This window comes from Solanum verrucosum, unplaced genomic scaffold, assembly GCF_900185275.1.
Source record: "Solanum verrucosum unplaced genomic scaffold, falcon-dt-bn FXZP01000442.1, whole genome shotgun sequence".
Classification (NCBI taxonomy): Eukaryota; Viridiplantae; Streptophyta; class Magnoliopsida; order Solanales; family Solanaceae; genus Solanum; species Solanum verrucosum.
In genome coordinates, this window is record NW_026020316.1 from 106765 (window position 1) to 117375 (window position 10611).

The 10611-nt window shown below is 32.8% G+C and overlaps 1 pseudogene; it reads left to right on the plus strand.

Annotated features, from left to right (window-relative positions):
* The first annotated feature begins 1403 nt into the window (after nt 1–1403).
* LOC125835185 (flotillin-like protein 1) lies at nt 1404–2437 on the plus strand (annotated as a pseudogene).
* Nucleotides 2438–10611: the final 8174 nt, after the last annotated feature.

Sequence of the window (10611 nt, forward strand, 5' to 3'; positions counted from 1 at the left end):
TCCAAGACAATATCAACAGAAACATCCACAATATTAAATCCCGACAAGGGCACACCAATAACAAAGAAAGAAAAGTATGCCCAATAAAGGCATAATCACTGTATGCAGAAACAATCAACAAAATGACTATAAGGGAAGCACCCCCAACTGAAAATGAGATTGTGTTCTCACAGTCAAAATATCAAAAGAGAATACGAGGGACTCCCTGAACTGCATCACTATGAGCTCGAGCCGGTAGGAAATGTGAGTTCCTTCTCATCCGAAGCACTGCTACCACATAAGCTCCTAAGCTTTACCTTTATAGATCCTACAAAGGAGAAAACCATCAGAAAACGGGATGAAAAGAAGTCACACTCTAATCAAAGATCTAGCACAAAACAAATAGCACATCAGGTGTGTAATCACATTGTTGAGAAAGTTGGATGTGGCGAGGATACAAATGAGTGGGACAAGCTATGGTGGATGGCACATAACTCAGGAAAATTCAATGTTAATAGTGCTTGGGAGATTTTGAGAAATGCAAGTAACAGGAAGAATTCAAGTTCATTTGGGAAAAAGGAATTCCTTTTAAAGTCTCTTTTTTCATATGGAGGTTATGGAAAAAGAAGCTCCCAATTGGGGAATTTCCAATACGAATAGCCCTGGTAGATGATGTAAGGTGTTGTGAAACATTAGCCAAAGAATCCTACGAGCATCTTTTTATTACTTGTCAAGTAGCTACCACTTTGTGGAAAACTTTTGCAGCAGCAGCAGGTTTGCGAGGCCCTTTCCCACATCCGAAAGATACCATGTTTAAATGGCGGAATGCTACATGTTCTGTCAAACTCAGACCACTTTTTAATGCTGTCCCTACTTTTATAATGTGGCAAATTTGGAAGAGGAGGAGGTATGTACTCAAAGATTAACATATAATTCAATACAAGAAGTCCAAAATGAAGGAAAAGCTATAATAAACATGGATCGGAATCAAATTCCTAATATACGGCTAACAAGATGTCTAAATGAGAACTTCAGAATGCTACAATAACAATATTATGCCAGAAACTGTAAGAGCTCGCAACAATCACAAAGATTTCACTGGAAGAGAAACAGACTTACTAGATCGTGTGTGAAAGTTGCAATTGGATCTGAATTTTTCTCTCCTCTTTGACAGTGGTATTAGTTCTCTGTGAGCTCAACCTGCCGAAAAAGGGAATTAATCTGAAATGATTTCAATTTACAGCGTCACGAAATTCAGTTTTGTACAATTAAAGATTCAACCAAGAACACAATTTAAGATTCAAGATTTAACACTGATGGTTTTTACACTGTTAAGTTTGAGTAAAATGTAAGTTTCTACTTGTCGGTGTGTTCTTTTGTGGCCTGTGGGTCTTGACAACCTCTTCTTGTCATGTTAGGAAGATCAAGGAACTGCAAACAGGATGTACCGCGTAGCAAGGGCATCTGAATTTTTGGTGATCACTGGGATTGGTATTAATGAACTGAAGATCATAAAAAAGGCACTAGTATGGCCATTGCAGAAATGTCGGGTCATTGATGTTACTCTTGTGAACTATACTTTTAAAGTCAATGCTATGAGTGCTGAGAAGCTGCCCTTCCTTCTCCCTGCTGTTTTCACTATAGGTCCATGTGTGGATGACCGTGAGAGACTTATCAAATATGCTAAACTTCTATCCCACCATGCACGTGATTCACACGATGTGAAGGACCTTGTTCAAGGTGTCATTGAGGGAGAGACTCGTGTCTTGGCTGCTTCCATGACCATGGAGGAAATCTTTAAAGGCACAAAAGATTTCAAGAAGGAGGTATTTGACAAGGTTCAGCTTGAGCTCAACCAATTTGGCTTGCTGATTTACAATGCTAACATTAAGCAACTGGTCGAGGGCACGAATGTTTTTCTTACTTGGGGCAGAAAACTCAAATGGAAGCTGCAAACCAAGCAAAAATTGATGTTTCTGAGGCCAAAATGAAGGGTGAGATTGGAGCTAAGGAGTGAGAAGGTCTCACACGTCAAAATGCTGCCAAGATTGACGCTGAGACAAAGATCATATCCACCCAATGGGATGGTGATGGAAAGAAAGAGGAGGTTAAAGTGAAGACTGATGTTAAGATATATGAAAATCAGAGAGAAGCTGAGGTGGCTGAGGCGAATTCTGTTCTGGCAACCAAGAAGGCTGGGTGGTCTCAGCAGGCAAAAATGGCTAAGATCAAAGCCCGGAAAGCTGTAGCAACACGGGAGGCTGTATTACAACAAGAAGTTGAGAGAAAGAATGCATTGACTAAGACAGAGAGCCTGACAGCACAACATCTCAGTAAGGCTACTGTTAACTATGAGATTAAGGCAAGTCCATCATGTCACAACACTTCTCTTTTAGTACCTTGGGGCGGATTTTTTTTGCTAATCAAGTTTTCTGTTTTGTAGGTACTCAAAGATTAACATATAATTCAATACAAGAGTCCAAAATGAAGGAAAAGTTATATAAACATGGATCAGAATTAAATTCCCAATATACGGCTAACAAGATGTCAAAATGAGAACTTCAGAATGCTACAATAACGATATCATGCCAGAAACTGTAAGTGCTCGCAACAATCACAAAGATTTTCACTGGAAGAGAAACAGACTTACTATATCGTGTGTGAAAGTTGCAATTGGATCTGAATTTTTCTCTCCTCTTTTCTCTGTGAGCTCAACCTGCCGAGAAAAGGAATTACTCTAAAATGATTTCAATTTACAGCATCACGAAATTCAGTTTTGTACAATTAAAGATTCAACCAAGAACACAATTTAAGATTCAAGATTTAACACAGAAACACAATTCAAGATCAGACCCAGCTACACATTGAATCTGAAGTCATAAGCAATCATTAACTATCATAAGAATGGCGATTCCAGACGAGTTGAATTAAGGTTGGAAAAAAGAACATCTGGCTTAGGAAACGACACCCAAAAGAACAAGAAAATCGAGATTTTGGATTAGAGGAAAAGGGAAAATGGGTGAAGGTAAAAAGCATCTGCTGATCGTAAGAATGAAATAAAACAAAGAACAAAGCAAAACTTTAAATGTATAACCCCTCAATTCAAGAACGAAAAGGGGAAATTGTGAAACCTGAATTGTTAATCTCCATTGCTAGTCTTCTTGAAAGGAAAACGACACCCAAAACCTCCATTGCTAATCTTTTTGAAAAGGAAAACGACACCCAAAACCTCCATTGCTAATCTTTTTGAAAAGGAAAACGACACCCAAAACCTCCATTGCTAATCTTTTTGAAAAGGAAAACGACACCCAAAACCTCCATTGCTTATCTTCTTGAAAAGGAAAACCACACCCAAAACCTCCATTGCAAATCTTCTTGAAAAGGAAAACGACACCCAAAACCTCCATTGCTAATCTTCTTGATGCTACTGAGAGTAACAGATGATCCAAAGAGATGGAAGCACGGAGGCAAAAGGAAATATTTCAAAAGCATGCCTGATGAGCCGTTACACTTCTGCTCATCTTCGCTTCTTGTGAGTTTGAAAAAACAAATAAAACTTAAATCCTGCTAAATGGAACTAATAAATAAATAATATACTCAATATTTGTTTATTTTTTTCGACATAAATTTTAACACATGCACCAAAATAAATAAATAGTAATAATATAGTTATGATTAGGGTTGGGCGATCGGTCGGATCGGTTTATGATATTCGGTTCGATTTTCTGATTTTCAATTTGGTGAAAATGTAAATCAAAACTGAATTGAAATAAGTTCTATTTGGCTCGATTTTCACAATTTTGGTTTGGTTTAATATATTTTTTTTTCAATTTATGAGATTACATTAAATATGTTGTTATGAACAAATTCACCTCCTTGTAAAATTTCAAATAAGGTCTGATAGAACGTACACAATAATTAGATGATTTTTAAAAATTTAGGACCTCATTACTTGTTATACATATTTAGATTTAGATGTTATACGCTCATGTTCAGCTAAAACATTTCCAAATAAGCATGCAAGGTCTCTGTCTCTAATGTGAGAGACGAGAGTGGTCGGCAAGTGGTTTGTGCGAGTCATGACGACAGCGACAGCGATGGCGACGACCTATGGTGTGCATAAGTCATGATAACAACGATGGATAACAGAGATGAGCGGATTGTGGAGAGGTTAATGGTTAGGACTTAGGGATTTCAATTTTAATTTTGGATTAATTTTAAATTGGGTTAATTTTAATGGGTTGTGGGCAGTAGCCATTTGGGGAATGGGATGTAGGCGTCCAGGGCTCAAGGCATGAGTTCATGTGAGTAAATTACATTTCAATTTTTTGGTTTAATCGAATTAAATTATTAAAAACTCGAAAATCAAACTGAAAAAACTAAAATTTCAATATTTTAAATTGAAACCGACCGATCAAATTGAAATCGAAATTTAAAAAAATTTAGTTCGATCGATTTTTTCTATTTGAACCGAAATATGTCAGGCCCTAGTGATGATGTACAATAACTTATTGTACATATATTAGTGATGAAATCTTGAATAGATACGAAATTATACTAGATGTCCCTCAAAGTGTGTCATCTTGGTTTTTTGTCTCTCGTAGAAAAAGTCTTTAAGACTAGTATTTTTTCTTCAGTATCTCTTTTGAACTTGGCAACAAAACTTACTTTAGCATTTTAACTAAACAAGCATTTAAATACCTCTTAACAACTTTCAAGTTAATTAAATTAACCCTAAGGGGTGACGTGACAGAGTGAGTTGACTCACTCTCCTAAATGCGCGTGAAGATATTAAAAAAAAATTATAAAATCATACACATGTCATTTTCTATAGGTCAATATATAATTAGTATTTTAACTATTATTTTATTGATGTATTAACTTTTTTAAAAATATGTGAATTTTTTTGATGGCCCAAAAAATTTTAAATTTTTTTTCTTTATTTTGTTGTCTTCCCCAATATAGCTTCTTCTCCATTGAAGCATCACCACTTCCTTCATCTTCAACTTTGTTCACTACTTCAATTTCACCAATCCTTTAGTAATCCATAAAATTCAACACCAATATCTTTTATTGACGTCAATTTCACAAAGATAACAATTTACATAAATTTTGAGTGACCCGTTTTTATTTTTAAAAAATTTCCACAAGACAAATTCGAGGTGGGGGAGAGGGGAGGGATTCGAAGAAGAAAATATGGTATTGTAGTAGTTCTTCTCTAAAGTTATTTCATTTTTAATTTTTTTTTTTTGAGTGATCCGTTTTAATTCTCACAAGGCAGATCCAAAGAGGGGAAAGGGAGGGGAGGGGATGGGAGGAATTCAAAGAAGATAATGTTATATTGTAATGGTTCTTCTCTAAAGCTATTTTTTTTTAAATGTGAAGAGGCAGAAAAAAGAGCAGTGAAGGGATAGAAATGATGAAGAACAAAAAAGTGAGGGGGAGGGGAAATAAAAATGGGTCTTTGATTTTATAAAATGTATTTTTAATTAATTAATTAGTGTAACTTAATTTTAAAAAGTGTTAAAGAAAAAAATGGTGAATAAACAAAAAGAAATAAATAAAAGTAATGACGTGGTGGTGACATGGCTATGTTGTGGCGCTTACATGTCTATGATGTGGCAGGTTCGAGTGGTATTATATTCATTTCAGTTGTTAAGGGGTATCTAAATGCATGTGTAATTAAAGTCTAAGGTAAATTTTGTTGTCAAGTTCAAAGGTGATTTGATGTATTTTCTTTTTTTTTCTTCATGTATAGAACAAATATAATTTTGTCTCTCTATACCTCAAATGTTTTTAAACAACCTCCATGTTCAATTGTCTTTCACCATTTTTTCTTCTATTTTTCATTTTTGAGTTTTTTTATTTTTCTTTTATTTATAATTTTCTTTCTTAACTTTTATTATTTTTTGCTAATGAATTGAAAGTTGAGTAGAAGATCTTCTTTCTTTAATGTAACAATCCTTCTAGTCATTTTGTAAATTTTACTTGTTTTTTATAGCTTAGCCCTGCCTACAACCTTTTTCATGGATAATTTATAACTTGCGGGAATGAGTGACGTGATTTTCGAAATAATAATTTATTTTTAATAAATAGAAGGGAAAAAGAGAATAAATTAAGAGTTCTTTTGTTTTTAATAAATAGAAGGGAAAAAGAGAAAGAGTTCTATCTGTCCGTCGTTCTATTTGTCTTCCTGCCTGGCTGCCTTTTTGCCTGCCTATCTATCTATCTATCTATATAGCTATCTATCTATCTATCTATCTATCTATCTAGGTAGCTAGCTAGCTATATGTCTGTTTGTCTGTCCATTTATCTATCTATCCATTCATTTATCTATTTTACTAGTTTCGCGGCACGTGCGTTGCACGTGTGTATAGTATCTATAGTATACGATGTTGTAAAATAGATTAATATTACTAAATTAATTATTTTTAGTAAATAATTATAACTTAAAAAACATAGGACAAGTACTTTAAAATGATTAATACAAATTGTTATAGAGTTACTTGTATTTTGAGATCAAAATGACCAGATATTTTTGAAACATTTCAAAATACATTCGAAGTTCAAATATGGGGAGAAAGTGACATTTATTTAGTAGTAGTATTATTTACATAACTCAATTTTGTAAACAAATCTAACCAACAAAACTTTAAAAAAAAAATATCAATACAAAAAATGTCACCAACTCTTTCCTCTTGAGGTTATGAACATAAATGATGGACACCATTTAAGTATAATTTTTTTCTCTTAAATATTCATATTTCAAATTAAGTATGTGCATGAAACTAATACGGATATCATAAATATTTCAATATTTTATCTTTATACGTAATCTATCTTTTACCAATTAATATTTGAGTATGACTATCATAGAGAGGTAATTCTACAAAAAAAGGTAATTTATTGTTATAACGAATGATGGTTAAATTGAGGTTTGAGTGTATGTCAAATATTTAGCTTGACAATTTCTATCTTTTAGATACACATATATATATTTAAGTAGCATAATTTAATTTTAATCTATGAACAACATCACCTTTGGTGAAAAATATTTCATTTCTTTAAATTTCTACCCTATCTTTATAGAATTATAGTCTTCTCCTTTTTCCTGCCGCATACATACCATATAGTTGTTGTCTATTAGTGAAAGTATCTAGTATCTTATAGAAGTCGTATTGTGATATAAAATATTAAACTTTTTCAATAGTAAAAATTAATAGATGAATAAAATTTAAAGTATTGTTTATAGAATCTTTAATTTGAATCAAGATTATTTTATGATCAATCACTATTTTTTTTTTAATCTATTTTTATATAGCTAACAAGGAGTGCATCATGTGACCTAAAATTTTCTCAAATTAAATGAACACAAAATAATAGGAAAAAGTATATGGAAAGATACATAGCCAATGAAGAAGGAAGACGGAAATATAGTTTCATGCTATATTCACAATAGAGTTCTATTTGATTAAAATCTCTTGTAACCAACACTTTACTTTCTTCGTTCATTTTTACTTACATATCTATTAAAAATATATATATTATCATTTCTATATTATCATATGATAAGTAATAGTGAAAATCTATATTTGAAATAGTGGATTTAACATCAAAACTAATAATTCAATGAACTACGTTAATGCTTATTGTTTTAGCCAAATCAGAAAGAAACTACTTCATTTGAGGGTAAAAAATAAAAAACCAAAGAAGAAATATCTTACCCAAATCATGTGACTTTATTCATTTTTTTTTTTATTATTGTCTTTCCCACAACATTTCCTCACTGTTAACTCATGAAAATCGTAAGAAAAAAATATGAGTGTCAATTTATGAATGATTTCATTGAATTTTGAACTTAATCAACTGTTACAAATAACCCTGAGATTTTTTTTAAGAAGTAGAAGAGTAGAAAACTTAAAAAATCGTAGTTTAAAAGTGAGAGGAAACCCTCTATTTATAGCTAACAAATAGTAGTATTAATAGTTGCTAAATGTTCCTTATCAGAAAAGTTACAACCTTTCGTAAAAGTCACTGCTCATCGGAAAAATCACAACCTTTTACAAAAGTCACAACTTATTGGAAAAGACACAACCCTTCGAAAAAGTCACAACCCTTTGAAAAAAATCACAACCGTTCAGAAAAGTCACAACTCATCAAAAATGTCAAACATAAAATTTTCTGAAATTAAAATGAACACAAAATAATAGGAAAAATATATATGGAGCGATACATAGCCAATGAAGAAGGAAGACGAAAATATATGTTCATGCTATATTCACTTTAGAGTTCTATTTGATTAAAATCTCTTGTCACCAACACTTTTCATTCTTCGTTCACTTTTACTTACATATGTATTGAAAATAATTATTATCATGTCTATATTATCATATTATAAGTAAAAGTGAAAATCTATTTTTGAAATAGTGGATTTAACATCAAAACTAATGATTCAATGGACTACGTTGATGTGTGTTTTAGCAAAATCAGAAAGAAACTGCTTCATTTGAGGGTAAAAAAAAAAAAACGAAAGAAGAAATATCTTACCCAAATCATGTGACTTTATTTATATTTGTTTATTATTATTGTCTTTCCCACAACATTTCGTCATTGTTAACTCATGGAAATTGTAAGAAAATATACGAGGTAAATTTATGAATGATTTGCTACAATTTGTTCACCAACTCTTTCTTATCTAGTACCTCGAATTTCGTTAAATTTTTAACTTAATCAACTGTTACAAATAACCCTTGGTTTTTTTAAGAAGAAGAAGAAGAGTAGAAAATTTTAAAAAATTGTAGTTTAAAAGTGAGAGGAAACCCTCTATTTATTTCTAACAAATAGTATTATTAATAGGTTCTAATTGTTCCTTATGAGAAGAGATACAACCTTTCGTAAAAGTCACTGCTCATCGTAAAAATCACAACCTTTTGCAAAAGTCACAACTCATCGGAAAAGGCACAATCCTTCAGAAAAGTCATAACCCTTTGAAAAAATCACAACCTGTCGAAAAAGTCACAACTCATAAAAAATGTCAAGCATAAAGTTTTCTCAAATTAAAATGAATAGAAAATCATAGGAAAATAATATATGGAACGTGTCACGCTCCGAGCCTACACCCTGGGCGGGACTGGCACTCGAAGACCATTGCTGGCCTAAGAGAACCCTTGGCCTGGCTTACTTAACTCAGCGAAAGACTTAAACTCAACCAAGATAAGTTCATATAATAAATTGGAATGTTATAAAGGAACATTCAACTGACCATTAAGGCAAACTCAAGTCTCAACATGGAATAATGACAATGAAAAGACTAAAGAACTAACATCTGATTGTCTATGAAGCCTCTAATAACAACTGAGATGGATGTTGAGACAAACCCCACAACATCCTAATGAACTAAACTAGGAAACAATGAAATGGATCCTTCGGAATGCAAGGAGGCTCACCAACAGACTCTGAACTGCTCACTGGATCAACAATGCGCCGGAATGCCGATCCTAGTTACCTGTGTCTGCATCATAACACGATGCAGTCCAACTATCATTAGTACATTGAATGTACGAGTGTGTGAGTTGGAATGCTAAAACAACATAGGCTTGAAAAAGGAATATGAAAGAAACACTTACCTTAGCTCTTCTCAACTCATGAATACTTAACTGAACTCATTTCAATATAAAGCAGTTTAAAACAAGTGCAATATAAAGAAAAATTGTTTAAACACATGATGTCAACTCTGTGTATATACAAGGATACAACATAACTCTGAAATTTATGTAAAAAGACAATAACTGATGTATATAAAAATACAATAACTGCTCTGGGAGTTTCTCTAACCGACAACCATCACATAAGAGCTATAGTGATGATACATTGATCTACCTCACGCTGCCAGCGCATCCTATACCCGGCCAAAGGTATAGGACCTGAACTACTAAGTGAATCCACTAGTCTATTGTGAAAAAGGTTCATCTAAAAAGTATGACCCTTTTCTACCCATGGTGGCTACATGGTTTATGGGGACTGTGAGTTGTCTGAACTCTCCCCTATATCGGTGCTCAATACTACTCCCAAAATATATTAGCTCTTTATGTTTTAAAAACACACTTATTCTGTGATTTGAGATTAGTGCTCAAAAACTTAGCTCAAAGGCTATCTTGGAAATCTCAGTTTCCCTGCTTGCTTTATTTAGAAAGCTATTACTCTTTACTAAAAGCTAGCCCGAAGGCTCTTTGGCAATTTCAGTTTCCGCTCTTATTTAAAATGTGAAAACATTTTTAAATCTCTTTGGGAATACATAGTCCCCATATACTTCTTTGAAGAAAAGAACTTAAACTTTACTCTTTACTGAACTCAAATTTAAGTCTTAAAACAAAGTTAAAACATTTGTGAAAGACTTTTGTAAACTTTAAAAACTTATCTTAACTTGACTACTGACTTCTCTTGACTTTGACCTTAACTACTCTTGACTTGACTCTTAATTGATCCTTGAATTGAATTATGGATTCAAGGATTAAGATTTATGACTGGAAAGATCTCATGATGTTTAGGATTGATTCTAGATAGTTAAACATGAGAAAAGACCAAAAATCAATATTTGAATGTGGATCCGCGACGCGGAGACATAGTTAAATT